The following is an 8,802-nucleotide window of genomic DNA, read 5'->3' as shown; positions in this document are numbered from 1 at the left end:
AAAGTACTACATTGCATACTAAAAAAAAAAAAAAGAAATCACTGTGCAAATAGCGCGGCCTGGGAAGCCTTCAGCAGTTTCCTGCGGGTCCCCACAGGAAAACATCAGGAGAGCTGGATGCCCCGGCCGTCCGGCATGTTTGCTCAGTGCGGTACCTTGGAGACCCTCCCTGTTGGCACTTGGGAGCTCCTCCTCTTTCTTCCTAATGGTTGCACAGTATTCAGTTAGGGCAGCGGTCCCCAACCTTTTTGGCACCAGGGACTGGTTTCATGGAAGGTAATTGGCTCAGGCGGTAATGCGAGCGATGGGGGGCGGCAGATGAAGCTCCGCTCGCTCCCCCGCCGCTCACCTCCCGCTGTGTGGCCCGGTTCCTGGGAGTTGGGGACCCCTGCGATAGAGGACCCCATCAGAATTTAAACCACTAACGTTTCTTGTTCTACTAGTGATGGACCCGGGGCTGTTTACAGCTCGCTTTTATTGCAGGTAACTTTTTGATATACATCCTTGGCATGTTTTAAGAATCTCTCTCTCGAGAAAATTCCTAAATGTGATGAATCAAAGGTACACGCAGTTGACATTTTGACAGCCGCACTTTTTTCTGACTCACCCAATATTTCCAAACCGTGCTCCCCAAAAGGATGCACGGATTCACACATCCTCGCCAACACAAGGTATGTTCAATCTGTAAACTATTTTGCATTTCTGACAAATGAATCTTCCAGGTGTTTTATTTGCAATAATTTTTGATGAGGTTCAACATCTGCCGGAATTTGACTGGCAACGTCCATTTCCTTTCTCTGAACTGCCTGATTATTCCTGTGTTCCTATTGCAATGATGGTTGGTTTTGTTTTTATTGTGTTATATGAGGTCCTCATAAATTTCAGAAATTAACTATTCTCTGCTATTTCTGTGGTAACTCCCTCTTGGCTCAAGTTTAACTTTCAACTTATGTTATTTGTAGTCACGTAAAAATGTTATATCTGCATATGGTCATATTCATCAATGTTTCCTTTGTGACGCCAGTGCTCTCGGGTTTGGTATGAAGAGATACGAAACTTGGAGCTCCAGAGACATCCGGCACCAGGATCCTCGGTGCACGGAGAAGCGTGCATTCGAACGGCAGTATCATCCTGGAACCCAAAGTCACTGGGATCCCCAGACATGGGCTTCCCTGGATGCCCTCTGTGCCTTTTCAATATTGAACCATGTGAATACATTACCTACTGTCTCAGTCTGCTCGGGCTGCCGTAACAAAATACCATGGGCTGGGGGCTTAAACAACAAAAGTGTATTTCTCACAGTTCTGGAGGCTAGATCAGGGTACCAGCACGGCTGGTGAGGCCTCTCTTCCCAGCTGCCCGCTCCTTCTGTCCTCACATGGCCCTTCCTCTGTGTGTGTACAGCAAGAGGCAGAGATTTCTGTTGCCTCTGCTTATGTGGACACTGATCCCATCAGATCAGGGCCCACCCTGATCATTTACCTAAATTACTTCCTGTAGGGCCCACCTCCAGATACAGTCCCATTGTGGAGTTAGGGCTGCAACCTAGGAATTTGGAGGGGACACAATTCAGACCAGAGCAGGCATGTATGAGACAATTGGGAATTTGAACAAACTGGATAGTGATACTAAAATTTACCATCATTTTAAAGAGGAAGACTTAGATGCTGTGGAAGAGTTGGTACTGTGGTGTACCCCACATGTCCCTCCAGGACCGAGGTTCTGGAGTGCTGGGTGACGGTGGCTCACAGCTGAGACTCTGCACTCAGATCCTCCTCCTGAAATCCCTCAGCCAAAGTTGCATAGCCCTTGCTGGGGCAGCTCACACCCAGCGACGGGTGAGCGTGGAGATGGAGGGGCCCACAGCCCCTTGGGCTAGTGCAGCCACCTCGGCAGTGTATCTCCAGAGCTGAGACGTGGGGTCCACAGAGGCTTTTGCTGCCACGGCATTACAGCCCAACCTCTCCTCTGTGCAGCCCTGGGTGCCCCCCGCCCCCTGCCCCTGACCCTGCCCACGGCGTGGCTACCGAGAAGGCAGATCTTGAGCCTCAGGGTCTGTTTCCCAGTGTGCAGATTTTAGAGAGCTCAATAATTGACTGGTGGTGTAAGAAAATCCTTTCAACCTTCCAAGGGAGGCTTCAGAATGAGCTTCCTTTTGAGGAACAGGTGAAACTGATCTGTAATTAGCATAACAAGCCTCAGAAACAAATCTGAACTTCCTCTACTTCTCCCAAGTGTCTTCCTTTCCAGGTTGCAACACCCAAGAATGCACAACTTGCTAATCAAAGGTAACCCAGCCTGAGTCCCTCAGAAACAGGGAGGAGTGTCGCAACCACTGACCTCTACTGAACTACAGAACCGTGCAGGGGCCACCAGGCCGGGGACCCAGGGCAAAGCCCACCCCAGGGCCAGACAGTGTCGGGTGGGTTCTTTTTCGTCCCCCTCCTCCCCACCAGGCAGGGCAGGGAGGGAGAGGCCAGAAAGCCCAGCCAGGTCACCCACCTGCTCTCCCCTAGCAGGGGCTGCCCCCAAGGAACCTTGTGAGCAGACAATTCACATGCTGCTCAGAAGGGAAAGGACGGCGGCCCACCCGGCTGCAGACCCTCCTCTCAGCTCCACCAGCAATGGAAACCGTCTGGTCTCCCCCCCACTGCCCCCCCGCCCGCTCCCGGGTTAGCAGGGTGCCCTGCCGGCCCCACAACACTGGGCTCGGCCACCCCGCCAGGCAGGCTGTGTGCACACATAACCCCACACACACTCGTGCACACACACCTGTGCCCTCACACCCAGTCACACGCTGCTGACACATCTTCGCACACCCTCACACACACTCTCGTCTTCACACGCATTCACACCCATAAATGCATTCACACCCTCACACACACCCTCAGCCACACACGTACATACCTGCACAGACACACACACCCTCTCACACACACTCTCACGCTAATCCCCGCTCCTGGCATCTTCTCCGGGTGGGCAGCCTGCAGCCTCCTTAAATTCTAGTCATTAATTTTAAATGCTTAGCTGAAGGTGTATTGTTCTTCATACACTGCAAATTCTTTAATCTCTACTTTTAAAATACATGTGACGTCTGGGAGGGTTTGCCTTCCAAGTCCCAACTTGGCAGGTCAAGGGCATTCTGAAATAATAAAGCCGCCGTGAGAGGACGGGGCGGGCCGTGCTCCGCAAACCGTGACGGCAAACAAATGGGGGCCTGGCACGGCCCCTTCCCACGGTGCTCTGCCTGTGGTGTTCCAGAATCCTGCCCATCCGGGCTCGGCCCAGGTGGTCAGTGTCACCACCAGGATGAAAGCACAGCCCACGCCCCCAGTGTGGCCACAGCAGCTCCCGAGCTCTGCCCTCGTGTGGACTGGAAGTCTCAACTCCTCCACCTCTACCGAAGCATCTGAGGACTCCTACGATGCCCTCTCAAGGGCCACCTGCTACCGAGGCCGAGAGAAGGCAGGCCCTGAGCGCGTGTACACACAAACACACACACACACACACAGAGCACCCTTCACTCAATTCCCGAAGACCTGAATTTGACTTTGCTGACAGTATTTCTGCTCACGTGTGGTTTTCAGCGGCTGCAGGGAAGCCTCGTTCCTCAGGCCGCCCCTGTGAACAGGAGGACGACAGAGCAGGACCCGTGCTACCCACAGCCACGCTGCAGCTCGGGCGGCTGCCTTAAAGCATCCGCTGTCCCGTGGAAAGGGCGTGATGATGTGTGGGATTATTCTGTTCCTCTACTTAACCAATTGTGCAATTTCAAATCAGCTGCAAATAAAGCTAAGTCTCCGTGAAGTTGTTTGTTTTAAGCACAAAAGATATCTTTTCATTTCCAATAGGTCGTTGTAGTATTCGTTTCCTGGGACTGCCGTAACAAGTACAACAAATCTGGTGGCTTTACAAGAACAGAAATGTGTTCTCTCATAGCTCTGGCGGCCGAAAGTCCAGAATGAAGGTGTGGGCAGGACCGTACTCCCTCTGCAGGCTCCAGGCAGGACCCTTCCTGCCTCCCCAGCTGATGGGGGCTCCCCGTGTTCCCTGGGCTGTGGCTTCATCATCCATCTCATGGCCGTCTTCCCTGGGTCTCAAATCTCCCCCTCCTTTCTCTTATAAGGACGCCCGTCACTGGATTCAGGGTGGACCCTAAATCCAGGATGATTTTACTATTCATCGAGAGCCTTACTAATTACATCTGGAAAGACCCTATGTCCAAAGGAGGTCACATTCTGAGGTTCTGGACACGAATCTGGGGGTGATACTACTCAACCACTCCAGCGGCCCTCCGCGCCTGTCCTAGAGTTACAATCATAGTAAACGTTGGCCTCTGCAAACACGGAGTCCCGAGGTGAAGCAGCACCTAACCCTGTGGGGCTGCATTCCCCAGCTTCCACGACACTCACCGGGCTCTGGTTTCTCTGCCCTCTGGGAACGCTCCTCCCGGCCTCTCCCACCAGGCCAGTAAGGGGAGGTGGGCCAGGGCCAGCTCCCCACCTCCACAGCCGTGCCTCAGGCCCCTCCTCTGGGGCCCACACACAGCCATCCAACCCTTTCTGCCCTTGTTCTCTCCTCCGCAAACCCAGGCTTCAAACCTGTCTTCCCTCGCCAAGCTTGTTCTCCGGGTCCCACACCTGGAGAGGGTCCTGCAGCTGCCCAGAGAGGGGGCCAGGAGCCCCGGAGCCATTCCCTCCCCTCCTCCCTTGTCCCCACCAGTGCCATCCCCCAGGGTCCGTGTCACTCGCCTCCACTGCCACCTGCACCCCAGTCTACACCAACCCCGATCTGCACAACCACGGACAGTGACCATCTCTCGGGCCCCTGGACCCACGCCAGCTGCTCATCACCTTACACATCCGCCTGTTCTCCACAGAGGCTTGCAAACAATCCCGCTGCTCCATAAAGACCCTCCCACCCTGGAGCCCGGCCCTCGGCCACACGCCAGCCCCGTCTGCGCCACGCTCACCACCTCTCGTGCCGGCCACACGGTCTCCCTCTTTGAAGGGAGATTGGGGGATTCAATAGGCTAATGGAGACGACCCCCTAGGTAAACACTCATGCATATTCACCACTGTCAATGATCACCCCCTGGTGACCCCCTTTCTCTGTGCCTGGCATCCTCTCTGCTGGGCTCTGCAGGTGGCTTCCCTGTGCCCAGATGCAGCTTCATCTCAGGCACCCTGCATCCCCTCAGGAGGCTTCGCCCACCCACCTGACCAGGGCCAGGGCGCCCAGGACAGACCCTGATGGCCCAGAATCTCCCCCCTCCAGAGAGCGCCCACCCCAGCTCCAGGGTGACACCTGCTGTGCAGCTGTTCCCCAGCCTCTGTCTCCCCAGGCTCTGGGGTAGGGGCAGGGGCAGGGTCTGTCTGGGGGTCAAGTCTAAGAATATCCAGCACACAGAGGGTGCCTGACAAACGCCCGGCACGTAGCAGGTACTCGACGAATGCTTGTGAGATGAAGTCTTAAAGTGCCAGGATTTCCCCCCTTCCAAGCCAATGATGAATCCTGTACAGAATTATAAAACCTGCATAATTCACAGGTTTGATTCAAACAGCGTTGGGAATTTGTTGATCTAATGAATGAAGAATTAATTCTACAGATAAACACGCTTTTTTTAAAAAATAAAAGGCAGTGAGGACTCTTGAGTATGCAGGTCTCAGATGAACTGGGTCCCCCGGAAAGGGTCTCGTCTCTGGGTTCCAGGACCTTCGTTCAGGCCAATCCCAGGCCCCCGTGCGCGCCTTTCCATGGCAGCCACTCCAGCTGAACTGGACAGTAATCCACTTACGTGTTTCTTTAACTGTATCTCCTCCTCGGGGCTGTGCTGGCAGATCCCGACGGCCAGCCCTCGGGGGAAAGCCCTGATTTGCAGAACTGTCCCGTTTCCATGGGACATCACAGCCAACCTGGCATCAGAACTCAGAGTTGTGAAGAGATGTGATAGGATGGTTTTTAATTCTTAAAATCATCTTACTTTAGGCAAATAATTAGGACCAAATTTAGTGAGCCCTATATCTTTTTTTTTAATATACAGCTCTTACGTGAAACACCATTTTAATGCAATAAATGTTCTCAGATGTGCTTACTTAACAAGATTTAACTTCACCTTTCCTCTTCTAGGAATCCTCAAAGTAAATCTGGGCTTCCAAAATTTCTTCCAAGCATCCCAGTATCCTGCTTAGAGTCAGAGGCTTGCTCTGAGCCATTCAAAACCTGGGGAAAGTTCCCCCATCCTCCTCTTGTGCACCCCCAACCCATTATGACTGCCAGCCTCGCCCGCCCACCAAGGATGAGGTTCACCCGAGCAAGCTAATAGCCTTGCTCAATAATTCATGTAGCACCGCAACCCCCTGCCGAGGAAGACCTGAGGCCTGGCCTCCTGGTCACGGCTGCAAATGCAGAACCCCACACGGAAAACTGGGAAAGGACCCCCGCCGCATAAGAAGGCATGCGTAGCTGCAGAACAGGAGCTCCCAGGAGCCGAGGCCCCTCTAGCCGCCACGACCTCACGCACGTCCCGGTCACTGGATGCCTGTCCCACCCAGGCTTGGGGCTGGGGGTGGGAGGGCAACACTGGCCACCCGGGAACCCCAGCCCCTAGTGCCAAAGCCACAGACCCTCGGGTGGGGAGCGTTGAGTGCCCTAGAGAAGCGCCAGCTTCACAGAGCTTAAACAAGGGCTCGTCTGCAGGGTTACAGGGGCGACGGAGGCCTCGCAGCCCCTGGTGTGGGAACTCTCAAACGCCCCCATCTTACAGACCGGAAACTGACACCCGGCACGGGGTGTAAGAATACCATTTGTTGTTTGCAACCAAAAAAGATATTCCTTAAATGTAAGGGAAACGGAGGAAAAACATAGTGCCTGAGTGGGGGAGCCTCTGAGCTGGGCTATGCAGGAGCGTCCATGGCGGTGGAGACAGCTCGGCCCCAGAAAGGGCCCCAGCAGAAGCACGGGGATATCGGGGGCTGGGCCGGATGCTGGGTGACGGGTGCGCACCTGGTCAGGTCTGCGAAGGAGGGGGGGACAGCCAAACACCCCTCGCTGTAGAGAGACCTGTGGGGAGCAGGGCCTGGCAGGAGGAAGGTAAAAGGTACAGGAGTGTGTGTGCGTGTGTGTGTGTGTGTGTTATGTGATGTATGTCTGTGTGGCGTATGTGTGATGTGTGTGAATGTATGTGATGTGTGGCGTGTATGTGATATGTGTGCATGTGTGTTATGTATGTATGGCATGTACATGTGATGTGGTGTGTGATGTGTCTGTGTGTGGCGTGTATATGTGGCGTGGGGTGTGTGCGCACGTGTGTGGGACAGTCACGGCAGGTCTGGGGGAGGAGGGGCAGGGCGGGAAGCAGGAGATGACGGTGTGAACGTGGTTCCTGCCAAGAGGCGCTTCAGAAGATGCCGGGGTGGGGGCCAGCGGAGGGGAGCGCAGCCAGGCCGAAGCCCTCGGCCCTGGAGGGGGGCCAGGGCTGGGCCCCAGGAAGGGAAGGGAGCGTAGAGGTTTTTATGGCTTCAGTTTTTCGATAAATAAAGAGACAATTGCCTTCTGGTCCTAAGCGATAGCTCAGGGCTTTGAACTAGAAAAACTAGACTCTCCGGAGGCAGTGATGCACCCGCACAGCTTGTGTTGGAAGCTTCAGGAGCACGGAGACAAGGACAAGGTCTCTGAAATTTTTCCAGAGCAGGCTTCCGACCACTGACTCCGTTTCCCAGGCTGGAAACCCTCCCTGAAGGCAGGATTTCTGTTTCCGGCCCCGGGGCTAGCCTAGCCCCTAGGAGGCCGGGGTCAAGGTGAGATCAGCTAATTCTGTGAGGGTCTTGAGCTGAGCACCTGGCATGTGGGGCCGTCACATGACCCCCTGCTCTGAACTGGCTTCTTGAGCCTGGAGGCCCCATCTGTCCACCCCAAGCCCCGCAATGGCCCTCTCCCCGCCCCCAGCTCCCTTCAAGGTTTCAAGGTTGTTGGACTGCCTCACCTCCTGTCCCGGCCCTGGAGCCCCCTCCCCTACCAGGCAAGGCTGCCAGGAAGGGCCCCTCAGAGGCCAGACACCTGCCCACAGCACGGGGAGGGGAGGCCGGAAGCCCAGACCATGGCAGGCCTGCCCCAGGCTGGGGCTTCGGGGTGACTTCACTACTGTCTTTGAAGCAAATTCCCAGAACCCCGACACACCCATCTTTTTAAAATATAAATTAAAAATGCATTCCAGCGCCAAAAAAAATGATTCCAGCTTCTCCACGGCTCCTGGCTGTAAATCAAGAGTTACCTACACACCTGAGAGGTTGAAACCCGGCGAACCTGAAAAATCGCAGTGCTTTCCAAACTCCTGGTGCAGGTACACGGCCCGGCCCGGCCCGACTCAGCCCAGCCCAGCCCGCAGCCATACTTGGGGACCCCCTCCTTTCAGAAAGGGGGTGCTCTCCCTACCCCTCTCTCCTCATGTCCATTGCGGGGTGGGGGGAACAGAAAATAACCAACCCTGAAGTCAGCTAAACGGTGGCTCCTAAAAGATACGTCCAGGGCTTCCGTGGTGGCGCAGTGGTTGAGAGTCCGCCTGCCGATGCAGGGGACACGGGTTCGTGCCCCGGTCTGGGAAGATCCCACATGCCACGGAGCGGCTGGGCCCGTGAGCCATGGCCACTGAGCCTGCGCGTCCGGAGCCTGTGCGCCGCAACGGGAGAGGCCACAACAGTGAGAGGCCCGCGTACCGCAAAAAAAAAAAAAAGAGATACGTCCACATCCTAATTCCCGGAACCTGTGACTATCACCCCATGTGGCAAAAGAGTGACAATCACG

The 8,802-nt window shown here is 55.1% G+C and overlaps 1 protein-coding gene across 1 annotated transcript in view; it reads right to left on the bottom strand.

Moving 5' to 3' along the window:
• The window catches only part of CELSR1 (cadherin EGF LAG seven-pass G-type receptor 1), a 138,211-nt gene that overhangs the window by 68,003 nt on the left and 61,406 nt on the right, over positions 1-8,802 (bottom strand). The window lies entirely within an intron of this gene.

This window comes from Neophocaena asiaeorientalis, unplaced genomic scaffold (genome assembly GCF_003031525.2).
Source record: "Neophocaena asiaeorientalis asiaeorientalis breed wild unplaced genomic scaffold, Neophocaena_asiaeorientalis_V1.1 scaffold242, whole genome shotgun sequence".
In the NCBI taxonomy this organism is placed as follows: Eukaryota; Metazoa; Chordata; class Mammalia; order Artiodactyla; family Phocoenidae; genus Neophocaena; species Neophocaena asiaeorientalis.
Note: the sequence above shows the minus strand (reverse complement) of the source record. Positions and strands in the feature narration are given on the sequence as shown.